This window comes from Triticum urartu, chromosome 7A (genome assembly GCF_056163025.1).
Source record: "Triticum urartu cultivar PI428250 chromosome 7A, HENAU_Tu73, whole genome shotgun sequence".
In the NCBI taxonomy this organism is placed as follows: domain Eukaryota; kingdom Viridiplantae; phylum Streptophyta; class Magnoliopsida; order Poales; family Poaceae; genus Triticum; species Triticum urartu.
This window is the reverse complement of record NC_141879.1, coordinates 123037553-123059728: the sequence shown is the minus strand read 5'-3', so window position 1 is coordinate 123059728 and position 22176 is coordinate 123037553.

Below are 22176 nucleotides of genomic sequence, written 5' to 3'. Positions count from 1 at the left end.
GAGCCGAGCCACCTCCTCGCCAATAGCCTTTCTCTTCTGGACGGCGGACCGTCGGAGATGTTCTTTGACAGGTTTTATTTTTGAGTCGACTCGTAGGCGATGCTCAGCCAGCTCCCTGGGAACACCTGGCATGTCAGAAGGCTTCCATGCGAAAATGTCCCAGTTCTCATGGAGGAACTGGATGAGCGCTTCTTCCTATTTGGAGTCGAGTGTTGTTGAGATATGAGTTGGAGCAGCGCTGGGATCGGTCAGGTGGATGTGAGTTGTCTTCGTTTCGCCAGACGACTGAAAAGCTGATTCTGTAGCGGGCTTCTTGGCGCGCAACAAATCACTCGGGTCTGCAGTCTTCTGGCATTCCTGTAGCTCTACCACTGCCATCTGAGCATCAGCGATCTTTGAACCTTTCTAAAAACACTCTTCTGCTTTCTTCCGATTGCCCGTAACAGTGATCACACCTTTGGGACCAGGCATCTTCAATTTGAGATACACATAACATGGTCGAGCCATGAAGCGTGCATAAGCCGGCCTGCCCAAAATAGCATGATACGCACTCTGGAAATCTACAACTTCGACCGTCAACTTTTCTTTGCGGTAATTCTTGGAATCACTGAAAACCACATCAAGAGCAGTCTGGCTGAGTGACTCAGCCTTCTTTCCAGGAATGACTCCATGGAAACTCATGTTGCTAGTACTGAGTTTGGACATCAGAATGCCCATCCCTTTCAACGTCTCAGCATATAGTATGTTCAAACCACTGCCACCATCCATCAAGACTTTGGTCAGTCGAGTGCCTTCAACAACTGGGTCGACCACCAAAGCTTGCCTCCCAGGGGTGGCAATGTGCGTTGGATGATCGGACTGGTCGAATGTGATGGTAGTATGAGACCACTTCAGATAACTGGGTGTCACCGGAGCAACCATATTCACCTCTCGGTTGATAACTTTCAGTCGACTTTTGCTTTCAACATCAGCAAAAATCATCAGGGTGGAATTGACCTGGGGGTATCCATCGTCACTATCTTCCTTGTCCTCAACTTTGTCTGACTCCTTTTCCTTATCTTTGGGCTGCTTGCCCTGGAACTGCTGGATCAAGAGTCGACACCGTCGAGTCATATGTTTCGGGTAAATGAAATTGCCCTCTTCATATTTCTTGGTGTGGATGTGACATGGTAAATCCAACACATCATTTCCGTCCTGGTCCTTAACCTTCTTGGGGTTCCAAGGTCCTTTGGGTTTCCCCTTAAACTTTCCTTGAGTTACGGCCAAGGCTTCCCCAGGAGCAGCTGGCTCGGCTTTCCGTTTCTGTTTCCGATTGGAATTTCCTCCGGTTTCTTGAGCGACTGACTTGAGCTTGCCACTCCTGAGTCGATCCTCATCTTCACCATTAGCGTACTTGGTGGCAATCTCCATCATCCGATTCAGAGACATATCTCCGGTTCGACCAAATTTCAGATTCAGTTCTCTGTACTTGACGCCTTCTTTGAAGGCACGGACTGCTTGGTGGTCAGGCACATTCTCTACCATGTGATGTAACGTGATCCATCTCTGGATGTAATCCCTCAAAGTTTCATTCGGCTTCTGCATGCAAGACCGCAGTTCCGTCAACCCTGCCGGTCGCTTGCATGTTCCTTCAAATGTGGTGACAAACACTTGGGCGAGATCTTCCCAAGTGTAAATGCTGCTGGGCACTAACTGGTTCAGCCACGCTCTGGCCGAGCCCTCCAACATGAGAGGCAGGTGCTTCATGGCCACTTCATCATTGCCGCCGCCAATCTGGATGGCCACTCGGTAGTCTTCAAGCCAAGTATCGGGCTTGGACTCACCAGTTAACTTACTGACTCCAGTCGCCAACCTGAAGTTGGGAGGAATCACAGCGGCCCTGATGGCTCTACTAAAGCACTCTGGCCTCGAAACATGTACTCTGCTGCTGGTAGGTGCATCTCTGTCGTGACCTTCTCGGTGAGCTCTGTTCCTGTCGACCAAACCTTGAATGAGAATGGATCTCACATCAAAGCCTGGCTCCCTGGGGACGACTGGAATCGTTCGCCCAACACTATGAGGGCGCCTGTCATCCTGTTGTCGAGGCGCATACGACCCGCTCCTCGAAGGAGGGGTGGGCACTCGACGTCGACCGTCACGATCGAATCGGTGATCATATTGTTCACGGTTCCCGTACTGATTACGCCGGTCCCCACGTTCCTCACGCCTCGGGGGCGATCTTGGGCTATGAGCCGTCTGGACTGTGTCTGCAGCAACGGATCTGCTATGAATTCTGTTCTGCGACTGAGAAACAACGGAATTCTGGTCTCCTGCTGCCCGGAGTAACGCTCTGATCTGCAGCAAGCCTCTGCCAGCCTCCGACTGGGAAGGCTTAATCGACTCTGCTATACGGGCTGCAGCTGCTAAATTCTGAATCAGAGTTCGATATACCTGCGGGGCCGGAAAGAGCTGACGTCGACTGGATTCTGGAACCCGTTGTCGCGCACGCTCATCGAGTGCTCGCTGGAGGTTCTCCGGTCGAGTGCACTCGCCCAAGTTTGCCAGGCGCGCATCCTCCAAGGCACGAGCCTCGGGGGTTTCTCCAACGATAGGAGTGTGCAGTGCATCCATGTTCCGGCGACGAAGTTCTTCTCTCTGCAGCGACGTGAGAGGCTCGGGGAGATATTCCTCATGGGGACGCGACGGGTCGCCTCCACCTGCGCCTCCGTCGGTGCGGGGAAAACCGGGAGGACTGGGCGGTCCATCGGCCATCAGAACCCCCGCCGCCGGTTCACTGCTGTCGCACTCGGATGCGGTCTCTGCAGAGCCAGTCGACAGATCGAACAGGCCATAGAGGGATTCGTCGGGCTCGATCGCCGCGACTTGAGGGGTGGCCGACTGGCGTGCCACCATGTGTCTCACCCACCGCTAAAGTCTCGACCGACCGGAGCACTTGCGCCGGCGGGAAACAGGGAGGGAGGACAACACAGGAGCCGACCGGTAGGGGGTCAACGGTTGCCGCAAGAGAACGCCGTGGATGCACGCGCTAAAGTGCGTTGCCCCGCGGACGGGGAGTGCGTCCACATCGAGCGGAGCCTCCTGAAGCCAAACGGAGTCGTCGGCGATGAACGTGAGCGCGCCGAGACAGATCTCGCGGCCCTCCACCAAAACTCCTCCAGAAACCATGATGATTTGGATCGGAAAAGATCGCAACTCCTCCAACAAATCGCTAAAACACCGGCCCCAAGGTGGGCGCCAACTGTCGTGGTTCTAAGTCTGACAGTAATGTAGGGGGGTAGGTATAGAGAGGCAAGATCTTAGCTATGGAGAAGTTGTAAGCACACGAGGTTTACGAGTTCAGGCCCTTCTCGGAGGAAGTAATAGCACTACGTCTCGGAGCCCGGAGGCGGTCGACTGGATTATGCGTGTATGGTTTACAGGGGTGCGAACCCTTTACACTGAGGAGGGGGTGGCTTATATAGAGTTCGCTGGACCCCTCCGGCCCTTAGTTGTGCAGGGTTTAAATACATTAAGGTCAGGCGTTACTGGTAACGCCCCTAATAAAGTGCTATGATGACTATAAAGGCTACTTAATAACCGACCGTTAGCATGAGGAGTGCCTTTAGGTCTCCTGGCCGTCGAGTGGTTTGGTCTTGGTCGAGTGATTGCTTCTTGGTCGAGTGTCTTCAAGTCTGTCGAGTGGAACACCTCCAAGTCGATTGAAAGGTGATTTCTTCTAGAGATGTCCTTGGGTAGGGCAGTTGGGACAGGTCCATGACCCTACCCTAGGTACATAGCTTCATCACCCGCAATATTCGAAAAGGGTCTTCCAAGAATAATAGACATACTATCGTCCTTGGGAATATCAAGAATAACAAAGTCTGTTAAAGTAGTAACGTTTGAACTACTACAGGCACATCCTCACAAACACCGACAGGTATAGCAGTTGATTTATCAGCCATTTGCAAAGATATTTCAGTTGGTGTCAACTTATTCAAATCAAGTCTACGATATATAGAGAGAGGCATAACACTAACACCAGCTCCAAGATCACATAAAGCAGTTTTAACATAATTTCTTTTAATGGAGCATGGTATAGTGGGTACTCGTGGATCTCCTAGTTTCTTAGGTATTCCACCTTTAAAAGTATACTTAGCAAGCATGGTGGAAATTTCAGCTTCTGGTATCTTTGTCTTATTTGTAACAATTTCTTTCATGTACTTAGCATAAGGATTCATTTTAAGCATCAGTTAATCGCATACGCAAAAAGATAGGTCTAATCATTTCAGCAAAGCGCTCAAAATCCTCATCATCCTTTTTCTTGGATGGTTTGGGAGGAAAAGGCATGGGTTTCTGAACCCATAGTTCTCTTTCTTTACCATGTTTCCTAGCAACAAAGTCTTTCTTATAATAACGTTGATTCTTTGATTGTGGGTTATCAAGATCAACAGCAGGTTCAATTTCTATATCATTATCATTACTAGGTTGAGCATCATCATGAACATTATTATTAACATTATCACTAGTTTCAGGTTCATTACCAGATTGTGTTTCAGCAGCAGAAATAGAAATATCATTTGGATTCTCAGGTGTTTCAGTAATAGGTTCACTAGAAGCATGCAGAGTCCTATAATTTTTGTTTTTCTTCCTTTTAGAAGGACTAGGTGCATCTATATTATTTATCTGAGAATCTTGCTCAATTCTCTTAGGATGGCCTTCAGGATACAAAGGTTCCTGAGTCATTTTACCACCTCTAGTCATAACTCTAACAACATTATCATTATCTTTACTATTCAATTCATTGAGTAAATCATTTTGAGTCTTAAGTACTTGTCTACTTGAGTGGTAACCATAGAAGCATGTTTACTAATAAGTTTAAGTTCACCTTTGACATTAGCCATATAATCACCCAAGTGTTCAAGCATATTTGAATTGTATTTCAATTGTCTACCAAAATAAGCATTGAAGTATTCCTACTTAACCATAAATTTATCAAACTCATCTAAGCATGGGCTAGCAAACTTAGTAAATGGGATTTCAGCTTTATCATATCTATAGAGACAATTTACCTTTACTACCTGTGTCGGGTTATCAAGACCATGTACTTCTTCAATAGGTAATGGATTAATACCATATGTTTCTTCAACAGGCGGTAAATTAAGACCGTGTATTTCTTCAATAGGAGGTAAATTCTTAACATCTTTAGCTTTAATACCTTTTTCTTTCATAGATTTCTTTGCCTCTTGCATATCTTCAGGACTGAGAAATAGAACACCTCTCTTCTTCGGAGTTGGTTTAGGAATAGGCTCGGGAAGTGTCCAATTATTTTCATTTGTCAACATATTATTCAATAGAATTTCAGCTTCATCCGGTGTTCTTTCCCTGAAAATAGAACCAACACAACTATCCAGGTAATCTCTGGAAGCATCGGTTAGTCCATTATAAAAGATATCAAGTATTTCATTTTTCTTAAGAGGATGATCAGGCAAAGCATTAAGTAACTTGAGAAGCCTCCCCCAAGCTTGTGGGAGACTCTCTTCTTCAATTTGCACAAAATTATATATATCCCTTAAAGCATCTTTTTTCTTATGAGCAGGGAAATATTTAGCAGAGAAGTAATAAATCATATCCTGGGGACTACACACACAACCAGGATCAAGAGAATTAAACCATATCTTAGCATCACCCTTTAATGAGAACGGAAATATTTTAAGGATATAAAAGTAACGAGTTCTCTCATCATTAGTGAACTGGGTGGCTATAGCATTTAATTTAGTAAGATGTGCCACAACAGTTTCAGATTCATAGCCACGAAAAGGATCAGATTCAACCAAAGTAATTATATCAGGATCAATAGAGAATTCATAATCCTTATCGGTAACATAGATAGGTGAAGTAGCAAAAGCAGGGTCAGGTTTCATTCTAGCATTAAGAGATTGCTGCTTCCATTTAGCTAATAACCTCTTAAGTTAGTATCTATCTTTGCAAGCTAAAATAGCTAGAGCAGCTTCTTTTTCAAAAACATAACCCTCAGGAATAACAGGTGATACATATTCATTAGAGGGAGAGTTTTCATCATCACTTTCATCAATATTATCAGATTCAATATTTTCATTCTCTCTAACCCTAGCAAGTTGTTCATCAGGAAATTCACCGAGTGGCACAGTAGTATCACGCATAGAAGTAGTTTCATCATAAGTATCATGCATAGCAGAAGTGGCATCATCAATAACATGCAATATATCAGAACGAACAACAGAAGCAGGTTTAGGTGTCGCAAGCTTACTCAAAACAGAAGGTGAATCAAGTGCGGAGCTAGATGGCAGTTCCTTACCTCCCATCGTAGTTGAGGGATAAATCTTGGTTTTTGGATCTCTCAAGTTCTTCATAATGGTAAGAAGATATAAATCCCATGTGACTCAAAGAATAGAGCTATGCTCCCCGGCAACGGTGCCAGAAAATAGTCTTGATAACCCACAAGTATAGGGGATCGCAACAGTTTTTGAGGGTAGAGTATTCAACGCAAATTTATTGGTTGGACACAAGGGGAGCCAAAGAATATTCTCAGGTATTAGCAGCTGAGTTGTCAATTCAACCACACCTGGAAATTTAATATCTGCAGCAAAGTGTTTAGTAGCAAAGTAATATGATAGTAGTGGTAACGTAGCAAAAGGTAATGATAGCAAAAGTAATGTTTTTGGTATTTTGTAGTGATGATAGCAGTAGTAACGGAAAAGTAAATAGGCAAAGAACAATATATGGAAAGCTCGTAGGCAATGGATCGGTGATAGAGAATTATGCCGGATGCGGTTCATCATGTAACAGTCATAACCTAGGGTGACACAGAACTAGCTCCAATTCATCAATGTAATGTAGGCATGTATTCCGAATATAGTCACACGTGCTTATGGAAAAGAACTTGCATGACATCTTTTGTCCTACCCTCCCATTGCAGCGGGGTCCTAACGGAAACTAAGGGATATTAAGGCCTCCTTTTAATAGAGTACCGGACCAAAGCATTAACACATAATGAATACATGAACTTCTCAAACTACGGTCATCACCGGTAAGTATCCCGATTATTGTCACTTCGGGGTTAACGGATCATAACACATAATAGGTGACTATAGACTTGCAAGATAGGATCAAGAACTCTCATATATTGATGAAAACATAATAGGTTCAGATTTGAAATCATGGCACTTGAGCCCTAGTGACAAGCATTAAGCATAGCAAAGTCATAGCAACATCAATCTCAGAACATAGTGGATACTAGGGATCAAACCCTAACAAAACTAACTCGATTACATGATAAATCTCATCCAAACCATCACCTTACAGCAAGCCTACGATGGAATTACTCACGCACGGCGGTGAGCATCATGAAATTGTGATGGAGGATGGTTGATGATGACGATGGCGACAGATTCCCCTCTCCGGAGCCCTGAACGGACGCCAGATCGGCCCTCCCGAGAGGTTTTAGGGCTTGGCGGCGGCTCCGTATCGTAAAACGCGATGAATCCTTCTCTCTGATTTTTTTCTCTCCGAAACCAAATATACAGAGTTGGAGTTGAGGTCGGAGGAGCTCCAGGGGGCCCATGAGGAAGGGGGCACACCCTAGGGGGGCAGGCGCGCCCCACCCTCGTGGACAGGTGGTGGGCCCCCTGGTCTTCATCTTTTGCAAAGATTTTTTATTATTTCCAAATAGACGTTTCTTGAAGTTTCAGGTCATTTTGAGAACTTTTGTTTCTGCACATAAATAACACCATGGCAATTCTGCTGAAAATAGCGTATGTCTGGGTTAGTTCAATTCAAACCATGAAAGTTAGAGTCCAAAACAAGGCCAAAAGTTTTTGGAGAAGTAGATAGGATGGAGATGTATCAGGGGGCGCGCCTACCCCCCAGGCGCGCTGTCGGGTGGTAGGTGCGACATATGCCAACGGATGGCTTATCATTGTGGGAGTCAGTAAGACGTCGCCGGTGCCTGGAAACGGGATAAGGCAAAGACATGCACGCCGGCGGATCTTACCCAGCTTCGGGGCTCTCCGTGGAGATAACACCCCTACTGCTGCTCTGCGGGGTCTCCGCATGATCACTAGATGGGCAAGTAGCTACACAATGCTCCGTGAGCTGTTCGGTGGGAGGAGGAAGAAGGGCACGGCTAGCCTGCTTCTTCTCCTTGTGCGGTGTCTAGGACTAGTAGGGGGTCGAACCCTTTGCATGGGTGCCCCAGGGGGTTTATATAGGCCTACCCCCGGGGGTACAATGGTAATCCGACTGGGCGCGGGGCCCAGCCGTCCGTGACTGCGCTCGCCGGCTTCTGCGCCGACTGCTGGGGCCCGCCGACTGGTGGGTCCCGCCGGCTGCCGGCCCCTTGGTCGACAGGCAGGCCCCACTGTCCAGGGCCTGGTCGGCGGCTGGTTACTGTTGCTCTATCTTGATGACGTGGGCTTCGTCGTGGTAGGCACGGCTACAGTGCCGCTGCCCGTTGGGTGATCGCTATAGCTTCATCGCGTCTTGTCTCCTTAATGGGGCGTCTCTTTCAAGGGAGGTGGCAAGCCGGCTGCGGGGAGCCGGCTCTGTCTTGGGCCGACTGGGGGGAGGCGTGGCCGCCTTCGGGTGTCTCTCTGCCCGGAGGGGCCCACCGTCTGTGGGCCGCGCTGGCGGCCCGTCGTGGGTGACATCAGGGTCATCATGGCAACAGTGCCGCGCCGGACGGGTCATGGCCACTCCGTACGGCGCACTGTGCCAGGCGTGCTCTGGGGTTCGGGGGTGGCAGGCTTCACTGTAGCCACGCCCCGTCGCACTGCCGTTAGGTGGGTGCAAACTTTGAGGGTACGGTCTCGACCGCTTTATGGGAGCCGGCTTCTTGGAGTCGGCCTTCTCACGGCCGGCTTCCCGAAGTCGGCCCTCCCGTGGCCTTCTTCATGAGGGCTAAAGTCGGGCCGCCTTCCAAAAGCCGGCCTGGATGACAGCCAGCAAGGGGAAGGCGGCCCCATGGCTTGGGTTCTCGAGAGCCGGACGGGCTCGTAATTTTCTCAGAAGGGCCAAGGGAAGCCGGCTAGGCTACCCATGGCTATTTACTCCGACAGTAGTCCCCGAAGCTGACCGAGCTCCGAGGCGGACAAAGGGACGTGAAGCTTGGTCATCTTCCCATCCTGAAGGGCCGGCTTCGCTTGTGCGCGCCGACTTCAGAGAGCTCTGGTTCTCGTAGGCGGGAACGCGGGCCACGTGGCGAGGAAATCCTGCCAAGGCACGCGCGCGACGGGACATCGCCGCAGGCCCGGGCCCGCCACTCGCAGGCCTCGGTCTGAGCGCGGATCTTCCGTGGTCCACATGGACCGCTCACCTTCTCGCGGCAGTTTTATTTCGCCGTTAAGGCGCAATAAGCGCGGGACGTGGGGGAGTGGGCACGATCGATCCCCACATTTCCCCACGCCGCGCCTCCTCGACTCCGCCAGGCGAGCCTATAAGTAGGGGGAGGAGGGGGAACGACAGAGGTTCGCACGCTCTCTCTCGCTCCACCCCTTCTCGTCCTTGTTTCTTCCTCTCGTTGCCACCGCAGCCTCCCTTCTCAGCGCCGCCGCGCCTCCACATCGTCTCGCTCCCATGGCGCTGTCGAGCTCGTGGGACGGCTCCAACGTCCATGAGGACCACGTTGAGTTCCTCCGCCAGACTCGGCGCCTGCCCGACGCCAACCTTGTGCGGGTCCGCCTGGCGCCGAAGACGGAGATTTCGCCGGCGCCGGAGGAGGGCGAGCGGGTCGTCTTCCGCTCGCACTTCCTACGCGGCTTCGGCCTTCCGGCGAGCGGATTTCTGTGCTCCTTCCTCGAGTTCTACAACCTTCAGCCGCATCACCTCACGCCCAATGCGGTGATGCTACTGTCGGCCTTCGTTTCCCTCTGCGAAGGTTTCTTGGGGCTGCTCCCCACGCTGGAGCTCTAGGGGGAGTTCTTCCAGAGCAAACTCGGCACCGTCGTCGCAGGCATGCCCGCCCCCTGCGGGGCCTTCATCGCCATGAGGAGGGCAAGCGAGAACAACCTGTTCCCGCCCATCCCCCTGATCCAGTCGGTGAAGATCTGGCAGAAGTCATACTTCTACGTGAAGAATGTCGCCGAGCAAGGAGACCACGTCAACCTGCCGGCTTACGTAGCCGTCCCGCCGGCTGGGAGGCAGCCCTCATGGAGTTTCTGGTCCCGATCAGTGTCTCAGGCCGGGAACGCCGCCGTCTCCCGGCTTCGGGTGATGATCCAGTCGGAAAACCTGAGCGGGGCCGACTTGGTGGCCGCCTTCGTGGAGCGCCGGATATCTCCTCTCCAAAGCTGGCCCCACATGATGTGCCAGATGAGTGGCCGCTTCGACCCAAGCCGGCTGAGCACCAGGGAGATGCCTCATGCGGAGGTATCATACATGGTAAACTATATCTCCAACTGCAAGCTCGCCGAGGACTGGCGATACGGCAAGGTGCCGTATTCTCGCGCCAACCCTCCGCCCGTGGTAAGCTTTCTTCTCTTCCTTCTTTTCGTTGGTAGCCGGCTTTATGATGGCCGGCTTCTGATCTGTCGGTTCTTCTTAGCAGAACCCCCTTCTCCCGCCGACGACCGGAGCCGCGGGGATAGAACGCCAGTATGCCCCCGACCGCACGGCGGACGACGTCGACGACCAGGATTTGGGGGCGGCCCCCATGGAAGACGCGGTCGTGGGGGACGACGCCGAGCCCGGGGGCTCAAGGCTTACCGCCAGCTTCGAGGACTGGCCGGATGATGCTGAAGCCGAAGTCGCCCCGCGTCGCCAGCCGGCGGCCGACCATCAGGGCGCGGGCTCGTCCATCGCGCCGGCTGTCGGCGGTGGTGCACGGAAGCGCCGGGCCGCTTCAGGCCTCTTCGGCAGTCGGCCGAAGAAGTCCAAAGCCTCCACCGCGGCGACCAAGCGAGATGAGGCGGCTGCGAAAGCGGCCCGCTTCCGCAAGGCAGTGAAGCAGCCTCAGACGGTCTTAGCGTAAGTCCTCAATTGCCCTGTCGCATGCTTTTCATCGTTCTCTTTCATTCGAAAATTCTTCTTGACCCTATCCCGCTTGTTGGCCAGGGCGCCGCTTTCGCTTGAGCGGGGTCCGGGCGGCTCCGTAGTGGGGCCGGCTGGAGGGTCTTCGAGCTCCCGCCGCGTGGACCCCCGCGCCGACCTCAGTGAGGCCACGGAGCGGAACGCCCGTGAGGCGCGGGAGGAGCGCGAGGCGGCAGAAAGAGCGGCCGCCCAGGCGTCAAAGGAGCAGGCCGACGCGGCAGCCAAGGCCCAGGCGGAGGCGGCGACCGTGGAGACGGAGGCGGAGGGCTCGCGCAACCAGCCTCCGCTGCTCGCCATTCCCCTCCGAGTCGTGGCCCCTGACACCCCATTGCCCTTGGCAGAGGAAATCGTCCAAGAACCGCCGCTGATGGAGAGGGGGAGGACCCCGTGGCCTTCGCGAGGAGAGCGCCGCCAGCAGCGCCAACCGGAGCGGGCCAAGGCGGCCAGTCGTCATCGGCGCCGGAGGAGCCGGCCGGGGGTGAGCCGGAGGACAGAGCCGGCCTCGAGGTGCAGCCGGTGACGCGCCGGCGCGCAGGGGAAGGCGCTGCTCCGCCAGAGTCGCGCCGAGTCACGGGCGCATGCCAGTCAGCGGAAGATCTGGAGGCGGCCAGCACTGCCACGTCCGAGTGGACTCCCAGCGGGGGGACTGGCGAGCTGAATGTGGCGGCTCAAGGGGTCCGGAGCCGGGTTCAAGCTCAGGCCGCCCTGCTGCAACAGTTCACCCAGGAGTTCCTGTCGACGCGAGCCGCCATCCGGGTGAGTCCTTCATTCTTGGCCGCTTGATCTCTTGATTTCTTCCGTGGGGGCGCGTCAGTGCACCCACTGGGTGTAGTCCCCGAGATTCGGGCCGACTGCTGCGCAGTCAGGTCGGATCTTTCTTGACGGCTACCTTATTTTTGCTTCTTGTCTGGACTTCCAGGAATATCACAACTCCCGTGCTGCCGCCTTCAACTCCCAGGCTCGGGAGTTGAGCCGGAGGACCGACGACCTGGCCGATAGCCGAAGTAAGTACTTGATCTTGTCTGTCTCCCGTGGGGGCGCGTCAGCGCACCCACTGGGTGTAGTCCCCGAGATTCGGGCCGAATGCTGAGCAGTCGGGTCGGATCTTTCTTGACGACTTTTTCCTTATTGGTTTTTCTTTTTCTTTGTTTTCAGGGGCCAACGCCGACTTGAGGAAGGAGCTCGGCGAAGCGAAGGCCGCCCTTCATACCAAGGATGCCGAGTACGCTGCCTTGGTCCAGGAGCGTGATCGCCTGGCCAAGAGGCTGGCCGACCAAGAGAAGAGCCACAAGGCGGCCCTGCAGAAGGCGCAGGATAGCGAGGCCGCCCTGAAGGCAGAGTTTGAGACCGAGGCGGCGAGCTGGGCTGACACCCGGCGGGCACTGGATGAAGGCTTCGGCCGTATCGAGGACTTGATCGACAGTAAGCCGCCTTCCTCGCTCCTGTCCTGCCCCTTGCCGCCTGGGTTTTTGGCTTAACTTGTGCTGCTGCTTATTTTTTTTGTGCAGGCTACTTCCCCGGCTACTCCGCCTTCGCCGCCCAAAGCATCGAGGCCCATCGCGAGGCGCGCCGTCAGGCGGGGGCCAACATCGCGCCGGATGCGAACCAGACGCTTGAGGAGTAGCTCTTGGCTGTCCAGGCGCGGTTGCAGCCGGCTCATCGGATGCTTTGCCGGCTCCAACGTGCCGGGGCGCAAGTATTGGCCGCCCTCTGGCCCGGCGAGACAATCCCCCGCACCCCAAGCCGGACTGCCGACTGGCTGGAGGTCGCAGTCAGTCGCTCTGAGGCTTGGAAGGCGTCGGCGGCCCGCCTCGAAGCCAGGCGGGCATTGGAGTTCGTTTGGGCTTGGTACCTAGGGCTGAGCCTGGACCAGCTGCGCACTTGGCGGATGGAGGCCGACGCGGAGCTGGAGGAGGTGAGGCCGGCTATCGCCCAGCGGGCTTCGACGATGGCCGAGTGCACCGACATCAGCGTTTTTGCACCAGAAATCGATGATGACGGTGTTGCCCAGCCGGAGGAGTGGTTCGGGCTGAACCCGGCGGTGGGCGAGGACTCGGCGGAGGAGATCGCCTCCAGCGACGAGGGCGAGGATGACGAAGAGGAGGACGGCGAAGACGTCGAGCCGGCTGGTGGAACAACCGGCCGACCTCAGGCCGACCGTGCCTCCAGCAACGAGGCGCGTGGAAGCGCGCCCTCTGCGGGAGGCGGTGACCAAGCCGAGGTTCGCCAGCCGGCCGCTCCTTCAGCCGGCACAACCGTCTCCGCCAACTAGCCCGGCTCGTCGGTCGCTCCGCCATCTTGACCTACCGTCCTTATTTTTCCTGCTTGTTGTCTTTTGAACAATCTTCATTAAGTTTTCGTAGTTCCACCCACTGGGGGTGTATCCAAACTATGTTGAATGCTGGCCTCCCGGAGGTCTTTTATGTAAATATTGTTATGTGCATGTTTGGTTTCCATTCGCGTATGCTTTTTATCCTTAGGCCTTTTCCTTTGCCACCTTCCCTCTTTGGGGAGGCAAGTACTCGAGCTTTCTTGGATTGAAGTGAAGTGAATGGAAACCGGCCGGCCGGCTACTCTGGTAGCCAGTCGGCGGTGGGAGAAAAAACCGGCTTTTATTATATTAGTCCGTTAGTCCCTAGCCGTTTTTCGTGTGGGCGCCCGTTCCTGCCTTTAACTCTTGCCAGCCGGACAGCCGGTTCTTTGAACTGCGACTTTTGGCAAGAGAAGGCTTGGGAGCCGGCACACTACTTGTCTGACTGCGGGTAGGACTTCTAATATAACTCCAGTCGGCCAGTCCCCGAGCCGACTAGTCGAACCCGGTGCCAGACGGAACAAATAAATGAAATGACAAGGTCATAAGCATGATACTTTTCATTCACAGATAAGGGATGGCAGTCCCCGAGACCTCCTCGGGGGGCCTATTGTCTCGTATTTAATACAAAAGTTAGCGTGATACATACTGCATTTCAACTATAAAATCTTCGAAGGAGGTTGGCGTTCCATGGTCGTTCCGACTCCTTGCCGGAGTCGTCTCTCTTGCGTGCCTTCGACTTCTGTGCGTCGATCAGGTAGTAGGAGTCGTTGCCTAGAGCTCTGCTGATGACGAAGGGGCCTTCCCAAGGGGCTGAGAGCTTGTGCTGGCCGGCTGTTCGCTGGATCAGCCGGAGCACAAGATCGCCCTCTTGGAAAGATCTTGGCCTGACCTTCCGGCTGTGGTAGCGGCGTAAACCCTGCTGGTAGATGGCAGACCGGCTGAGGGCTAACAGCCGGCTTTCTTCCAGCAAGTCGACGCCGTCTTCTCGTGCTTCCTTGGCCTCCGCTTCCGTGTACATGGTTACTCGAGGCGAGTCAAACTCGATGTCAGTTGGGATGACCGCCTCGGCACCATACACAAGGAAGAAAGGGGTGAAGCCGGTTGACTTGTTTGGTGTAGTGCGCAGACTCCAGAGGACGGCCGGCAGCTCATCGAGCCAACAGCCGGCTGAACGCTCCAGAGCTACGACCAGTCGGGGCTTGATGCCGGAGAGGATGAGGCCGTTGGCTCGCTCGACCTGGCCGTTTGACTGCGGGTGGGCGACGGACGCTAAGTCCAGCCGAATACCTTGGGCTGCGCAGAAACGTGCCAAGGCTCCTTTGGCAAAATTCGTGCCATTGTCGGTGATGATGCTATGTGGCACGCTGTACCAAGTTGTTATGTCTGCGATGAATGTCACAGCAGTCGGCCCATTCATCTTCTTGATCGGCTTTGCCTCAATCCACTTGGTGAATTTGTCCACGGCGACGAGCAAATGCGTCATGCCGCCGCGCGCTGTCTTGAATGGGCCCACCATGTCCAGTCCCCAAACGGCGAAGGGCCAGGTGAGGGGAATGGTCTTGAGTGCCGAAGCCGACATATGTTGCTTGGAGCTGAAGAGTTGGCACCCCTTGCAATATTTAACTAATTCTTTGGCGTCATCCAAAGCGGTCAGCCAGAAGAAACCATGGCGGAAGGCTTTGGCGACAAGTGATCTTGAGGCCGCATGGTGGCCGCATTCTCCTTGGTGAATGTCTCTGAGGATTGCGATGCCCTTCTCTTGCTCGACGCGCCGTTGGAGGACTCCAGTGACACTGCGTTTGACGAGTTCTCTGTTGATGATTGTGTATGCTCCGGCTCGACGTTGGACTTGTCTTGCCTCCATTTCGTCAGCCAGCCGATCTTGGTTTACTAGGAAGTTGAGGATGGACCGAGCCCATGACGGAGCCACGACTTCTCCTACTGCCAATGTGGCTACTGCCACCAGGGTGGGCGGGCTGGGTGGTGAAATGCTGGAGTCGGCTGCCGGCTGTTGTGTTGGTGCAGTCCCTGGGCCGGCTACTGCAGTCCACGAGCCGGCTACTGCAGTCCCCGAGCCGGTTGCCGAAGTCCCCGGGCCGGCTACGGAAGTCTCGGGGACGCCTGCTTGGTTCTTCGAGCCGGACCCGGCCGCGTCGGGGTTAGGCGACACGAAGATGGAGTCGGATTCTGGAGACGGCTTGATAGATGGCTTGAGGAGACGTTGTAGAGCGACGCCGGTTGGTATTGCTTGCCGAGTAGAGCCTATTCGAGCCAGGGCATCGGCTGGCTCGTTGTCGGCTCGCGGTACGTGGAGGAACTCGCATCCTTCAAAGTATCCGCTGAGTTGTTGGACCAGGAAGCGGTAGCTCGTCATATTTGCGTCCTTGGCGTCCCAGTCGCCGGATGATTGCTGGACCACCAGGTCCGAGTCGCCATAACATAGGATCCGGCGAATGCCAAGTTCTTTGGCAAGCCGGAGCCCGTGTATGAGCGCCTCGTACTCGGCCACGTTGTTGGAGGCGGCAAAGTGGATCTGTAGCGTGTATCTGAGCTTGTCGCCTTTGGGAGAGGTAAGGATGACGCCGGCTCCCAAGCCGGTGCGCATCTTGGACCCGTCGAAGTGCATGCGCCAATGGGTGGAGTCGGGAGCCGGCGGCAGGTACTGGGTCTCGGCCCAGTCAACGAGGAAGTCGGCCAGTGCTTGGGACTTGATGGCGATGCGGGGCTGATAGAAGATCGTGTAAGGGGCCAGCTCGATGGCCATTTCGCCACCCGGCCGGATGCGTCCCGGCTGCCTATGATCTTAGCCAGCGGGGCGGTGCATACGACCGTGACGGGATGCTCTTGAAAGTAGGGCTTCAGCTTCTTGGCGGTGAAGTACACGCCGTAACACATCTTCTGGTAGTGCGGGTAGTTCTGCTTTGAAGCGGACATCACCTCGCTCAAATAATACACCGGCCTCTGGACCGGCTGGGCTCGGCCTTCTTTTGGGCGTTGGACTACGATGACGGTGCTGACCACCCGGATGGTTGCGGCGATGTAGAGGAGCATGGGATCTTTCTCAGTCGGCGCCGCCAGAATGGGCGGTGTGGCCAGCATCTTCTTCAGCTCGTGAAAATCTTGGTCGGCCTGGTCGTTCCACTCGAAGTGAGTGCTCTTCTTCATGAGGCGGTAGAGGGGGAGAGCTTTCTCTCCGAGCCGGCTGATGAAGCGGTTCAAGGAGGCCAAGCACCCGGTGAACTTTTGAATGTCTCGAAGCTTGGTGGGGATCGCCATTCTCTCGATGGCCTTGATCTTCACCGGGGTGCATTCGATGCCGCGTTCGGAGACCAGGAAGCCTAGGAGCTGGCCGGCTGGCACTCCGAACACGCATTTCTTGGGGTTGAGCTTGATTTGGAACCGGCATAGGTTCTCAAACGTTTCCTTGAGGTCTCCCAGCAAGGTGCCGCGCTTCTCCGTCTTCACCACGATGTCGTCCACGTAAATGTGAGCGTTTCTGCCGAGTTGCTTGAGGAGGCACTTCTACATGCAACGCTGAAAAGTGGCACCGGCATTTCTCAAGCCGAATGTCATAGTCAGGTAGCAGAAGGCTCCAAATGGCGTGATGAAGGCGGTCTTCAGGCGGTCGTTCGGATCCAGCTTTATCTGGTGATATCCTGAGTAAGCATCCAAGAAGCTCAACAGCTCGCATCCGGCTATGGAGTCTATCACTTGGTCAATCCTTGGCAGGGCAAAGGGATCTTTGGGGCAGGCCTTGTTGAGGCTTGTATAGTCTATACACATGCGCCACTTGTTGTTCTTCTTTAGCACGAGGACTGGGTTGGCGAGCCATTCTGGAAAGAAAACTTCCATAATGAAGCCGGCTGCCAGAAGCCGGGCTATCTCCTCCCCTACAATCCCGCGTTTCTCCTCCGACAGTCGGCGAAGGGGTTGTTTGACTGGCTTTGCGTCTTCTCGGACGTGTAGTTTGTGCTCGGCGAATTTCCTCGGAACACCCGGCATGTCCTTGGGGGACCATGCAAAGATGTCCCGATTCTCACGGAGGAAATTGGTGAGCTCGCCTTCCTATTTGCTGTTCAGGTTTGCCCCGATGACGGCAAACCTCTCTGGGTGCTCGGGGTCAAGAGGTATCTTCTTCGTCTCCTTGGCCAGCTGGAAAGATCCTTGAGCATCATGCTCCTTGGGGTCGGGGGACACGGCCGACTGCTTGCCGGCTATGGCCACGACTCGGTCCAACATCTTCTTTTCTTCGGCGATCACAAGGGACTCGGCCAGCCGGCTGCTGGCTACCGCGCACTCGGAGGACTTCTTGTAATCGCCGGCTATGGTGATGACGCCTTTGGTGCTTGGTATCTTCATCTTGAGGTATGCATAGTGGGGAACTGCCATGAATTTGGCCAAGGCAGGTCGGCCAAGTAATGCATGGTAAGGGCTCTCCAGGTCCACCACTTCAAACCAGATCGCTTCCCGGCGGAAATGCTCCTTGTCCCCAAAAAGTACATCAATCTTGATCTTGCCAATGGGGGCGCAGGACAGGCCGGGTACGATGCCATGAAACACTGTCCGAGTCGGCATGAGCTGCTTCGTCTTGACATTTAGCTTCTCCAGGGTGTCACGGTACAGGATGTTGATGCTGCTCCCGCCATCTATCAGCACGCGGGAGAAGCGGGCGGCGCGTCTGTCCGTTCCAAGGGTGGCTTCCAGGACCAACGCATAAGAGCCAGGAGAGAGCATCACCTCTGGATGGTCGGCCTGGCTCCAGCTGATGGGCTTTTCTGACCAATGCATGTGTCCGGCGGGGTTGGCAGCGACCACGCTGACTTCCTGGATCTCTCGGCGTTTGCTGCGCCGGTCTTCGGGCTGGCTTGTAAAGATGATGTAAGTTGCTTGCTCGTCGGGGAATTCATCGTGCACGGCTCCGACTGCGAGCCGACAGGCGGAGGCGGCGTGAGCCCCTCGCCTTTGGAGATTCGGGTGAGCCAATGGCAGTTCCGGGTTGTGTGGTTGGACGGCTTCGCGCCGCTGTGGAACTTGCAGGGGGCGTCGAGAGTTTGCTCGTAGGAGAAGGCCGGCTGCCAAGCCGGCCTGCCGCCCTTGGGCTTCTTGGGCGCGGGTCGCCCTTCAGGCGGCACGTCTTCAACTGTGGCCACCTGCCGACTGGCGGGAGGCGGCGCGGGGCCCTTGCGCTTGTGGTCGTTCGAGTGTGGGCGTCGGCTGGAATCCCCAGCCGGCGTCTTGGGCGCCAGGTTGAGTACTTTCCCGGACGCGTCTACCCGAAGCTCGGTCTTCATCGAGGAGTCGGCGGTGGCGTACTTGTCCGCTATGTCCAGAAGCTTGTCGAGGGTAGCCGGCTCGTCGCAGAGGAGCTTGTGCTTGAGGAGGGTGCCTTCTCGGCATCCGGCTGTGAAGTATTCTATGGCTTGCACCTCGTGCACCCCTTCCCAAGAGTTGCGGAGCTCGGCCCAACGCATGAGGTAATCGCGAGTGGACTCGGCGGGGCCTTGTACGCACAAGGAGAGCTGTCTGGGCTTGGGAGCCCGCTTGTAGGTGCTGGTGAAGTTGCGGATGAAAGCTTCGGTGAAATCTAGCCACCTGTTGATGCTGCGCGGTTTGAGGCTGTTGAGCCAGGTCCGCGCCGTGCCTTGCAGCATGAGGGGCACGTACTTCACGGCAACGCGCCGGTTGCCGTTGGCTATGCTAACCGCCGTGGAGTAGTCGATCAACCAATCTTCCGGCTTCACGGAGCCGTTGTACTTGGGCGTGTCTCTTGGGAGCGAGAACCCTTTGGGGAAGGGCTCGTCGCAGATGCGGGGGCCAAAGCAAGGCGGACCGACATCGTCTTCTTCTTCCAGCACCAGGGATCGCGCCAGGCGGTCGATCCGATGGCGGGTGTCGTTCTCGCCGACTCCTTCGCGACGACCTAGTCGGCCGCTGAGGGTCGGGTGCACCACTGGCGGCGGGGTAGGATATCTCTCTCCACGAGGTCGAGGCGGAGGCGGGTTGCCCCGCCATTCCATGGCTCGGGGATGGCCGTCCGCGTCTCGCTCGATGGAGATTCGGGTTTGGCTTCGGCTCGCAGCCGACTCTTTCTCGCGCCGCGCGCGGTCTCTGCCCGCAGTCGGCGTCCGGGACGTCGCGCCGTGATCTCGGCGCGGGGGAGGGCTTCCCACGCGGGCGTCGGCTTCGTGCCGCTGCGCGGCTGCATCGATCAGCTGTTGGATGCGTCGGGCCATGTGGGGAAGTTCTTCGGCCCCCAGTCCGTCCAGCTCGTCTACGGCCACCTGGGCGGCGCGCAGGTTCTCGAGTGGAGTGGCGTAGACTGGGCGGTCGACTCCCAGCGTGTCGGCCATGACGGCGCCGCGTTGCTTGACAAAGCCGGCCCGGCTTGGCCCGCCCGGGGCCGGCGTGCCGAAGGCGGCACGGTCAGCTTCGCGCTGGTAGGCCTCAGTGAGGCGTCTCACGGAAGCCAGCCTCCGGCCCTCTGCGAGGAGGGCGAGGCGGCGCGCCTCCAGTGCTTCGTCATCGGCATCAGCCGGGAGGGGGGTGGACAAGTCGTGGGCCGCCGCGTGCGGTGCGTCATGGGCGCTCTCGTCAGCAGCGCCGTTGTGGCCGATGACCATCACCTCGGTGGTGACAGCGTCGCAGCCACCGGCTCGGGGAAGCGGGTCATTGTAGATCGCGACGTTGGTGGGGAAGGTGTCGAACGAGGCCGTGTCGGAGTCAACAGGCATCGGATCGGTGGAGCCAACCGACTCCAGATCCACAGCGGGCTCGCTGGAGACATGGAGCTGGCTGAGGAGGTTGGCGAGGTGGTCGGTGCCCGCATCGGAGGCGAGCTCGTCGGAGATGAGGGTCTTGTCGAGGAGATCAGCGAGGCTGCTCGCTGCGCAGGCGTTGGTGACGCCTTGCAGCGCATCGTGGCAAGCGCCATCGGGCGTGCCGGGCTGGCGACGCTCGCTGGGGAGGAAGAGGGTTCCCGTCCAGAACAGGTCTCCGGACGACGGTGCACCTGGCCCCACGGTGGGTGCCAAATGTCGGGTGGTAGGTGCGACATATGCCAACGGATGGCTTATCATTGTGGGAGCCAGTAAGACGTCGCCGGTGCCTGGAAATGGGATAAGGCGAAGACATGCACGCCGGCGGATCTTACCCAGCTTCGGGGCTCTCCGTGGAGATAACACCCCTACTACTGCTCTGCGGGGTCTCCGCATGATCACTAGATGGGCAAGTAGCTACACAATGCTTCTTGAGCTGTTCGGTGGGAGGAGGAAGAAGGGCACGGCTAGCCTGCTTCTTCTCCTTGTGCGGTGTCTAGGACTAGCAGGGGGTCGAACCCTTTGCATGGGTGCCCCGGGGGGTTTATATAGGCCTACCCCCAGGGGTACAATGGTAATCCGACTGGGCGCGGGGCCCAGCCGTCCGTGACTGCGCTCGCCGGCTTCTGCGCCGACTGGTGGGTCCCGCCGGCTGCCGGCCCCTTGGTCGACAGGCAGGCCCCACTGTCCAGGGCCTGGTCGGCGGCTGGCTATTGTTGCTCTATCTTGATGACGTGGGCTTCGTCGTGGTAGGCACGGCTACAGTGCCGCTGCCCGTTGGGCGATCGCTGTAGCTTCATCGCGTCTTGTCTCCTTAATGGGGTGTCTCTTTCGAGGGAGGTGGCAAGCCGGCTGCGGGGAGCCGGCTCTGTCTTGGGCCGACTGGGGGGAGGCGTGGCAGCCTTCGGGTGTCTCTCTGCCCGGAGGGGCCCACCATCTGTGGGCCGCGCTGGCGGCCCGTCGTGGGTGACATCAGGGTCAACATGGCAACAGTGCCGCACCGGACGGGTCATGGCCACTCCGTACGGCGCACTGTGCCAGGCGTGCTCTGGGGTTCGGGGGTGGCAGGCTTCACTGTAGCCACGCCCCATCGCACTGCCGTTAGGTGGGTGCAAACTTTGAGGGTACGGTCTCGACCGCTTTATGGGAGCCGGCTTCTTGGAGTCGGCCTTCTCACGGCCGGCTTCCCGAAGTCGGCCCTCCCGTGGCCTTCTTCATGAGGGCTAAAGTCGGGCCGCCTTCCGAAAGCCGGCCTAGATGACAGCCAGCAAGGGGAAGGCGGTCCCATGGCTTGGGTTCTCGAGAGCCGGATGGGCTCGTAATTTTCTCAGAAGGGCCAGGGGAAGCCGGCTAGGCTACCCATGGCTATTTACTCCAACACGTGCCCTCCACCCTCGTGGGCCCCCTGTTGCTCCATCGACGTACTTCTTCCTCCTATATATACCTACGTACCCCAAACAATCAGATATGGAGCCAAAACCCTAATCCCACCGCCGTAACTTTCTGTATCCATGAGATCCCATCTTGGGGCCTGTTCCGGAGCTCCGCCGGAGGGGGCATCGATCACGGAAGGCTTCTACATCAACACCATAGCCTCTCCGATGAAGTTTCAATAGTTTACCTCAGACCTTCGGGTCCATAGTTATTAGCTAGATGGCTTCTTCTCTCTTTTTGGATCTCAATACAAAGTTCTCCCCCTCTCTTGTGGAGATCTATTCGATGTAATCTTCTTTTGCGGTGTGTTTGTTGAGACCGATGAATTGTGGGTTTATGATCAAGTTTATCTATGACCAATATTTGAATCTTCTCTGAATTCTTTTATGTATGATTGGTTATCTTTGCAAGTCTCTTCGAATTATCAGTTTGGTTTGGCCTACTAGATTGATCTTTCTTGCAATGGGAGAAGTGCTTAGCTTTGGGTTCAATCTTGCGGTGTCCTTTCCCAGTGACAGTAGGGGCAGCAAGGCACGTATTGTATTGTTGCCATCGAGGATAAGAAGATGGAGT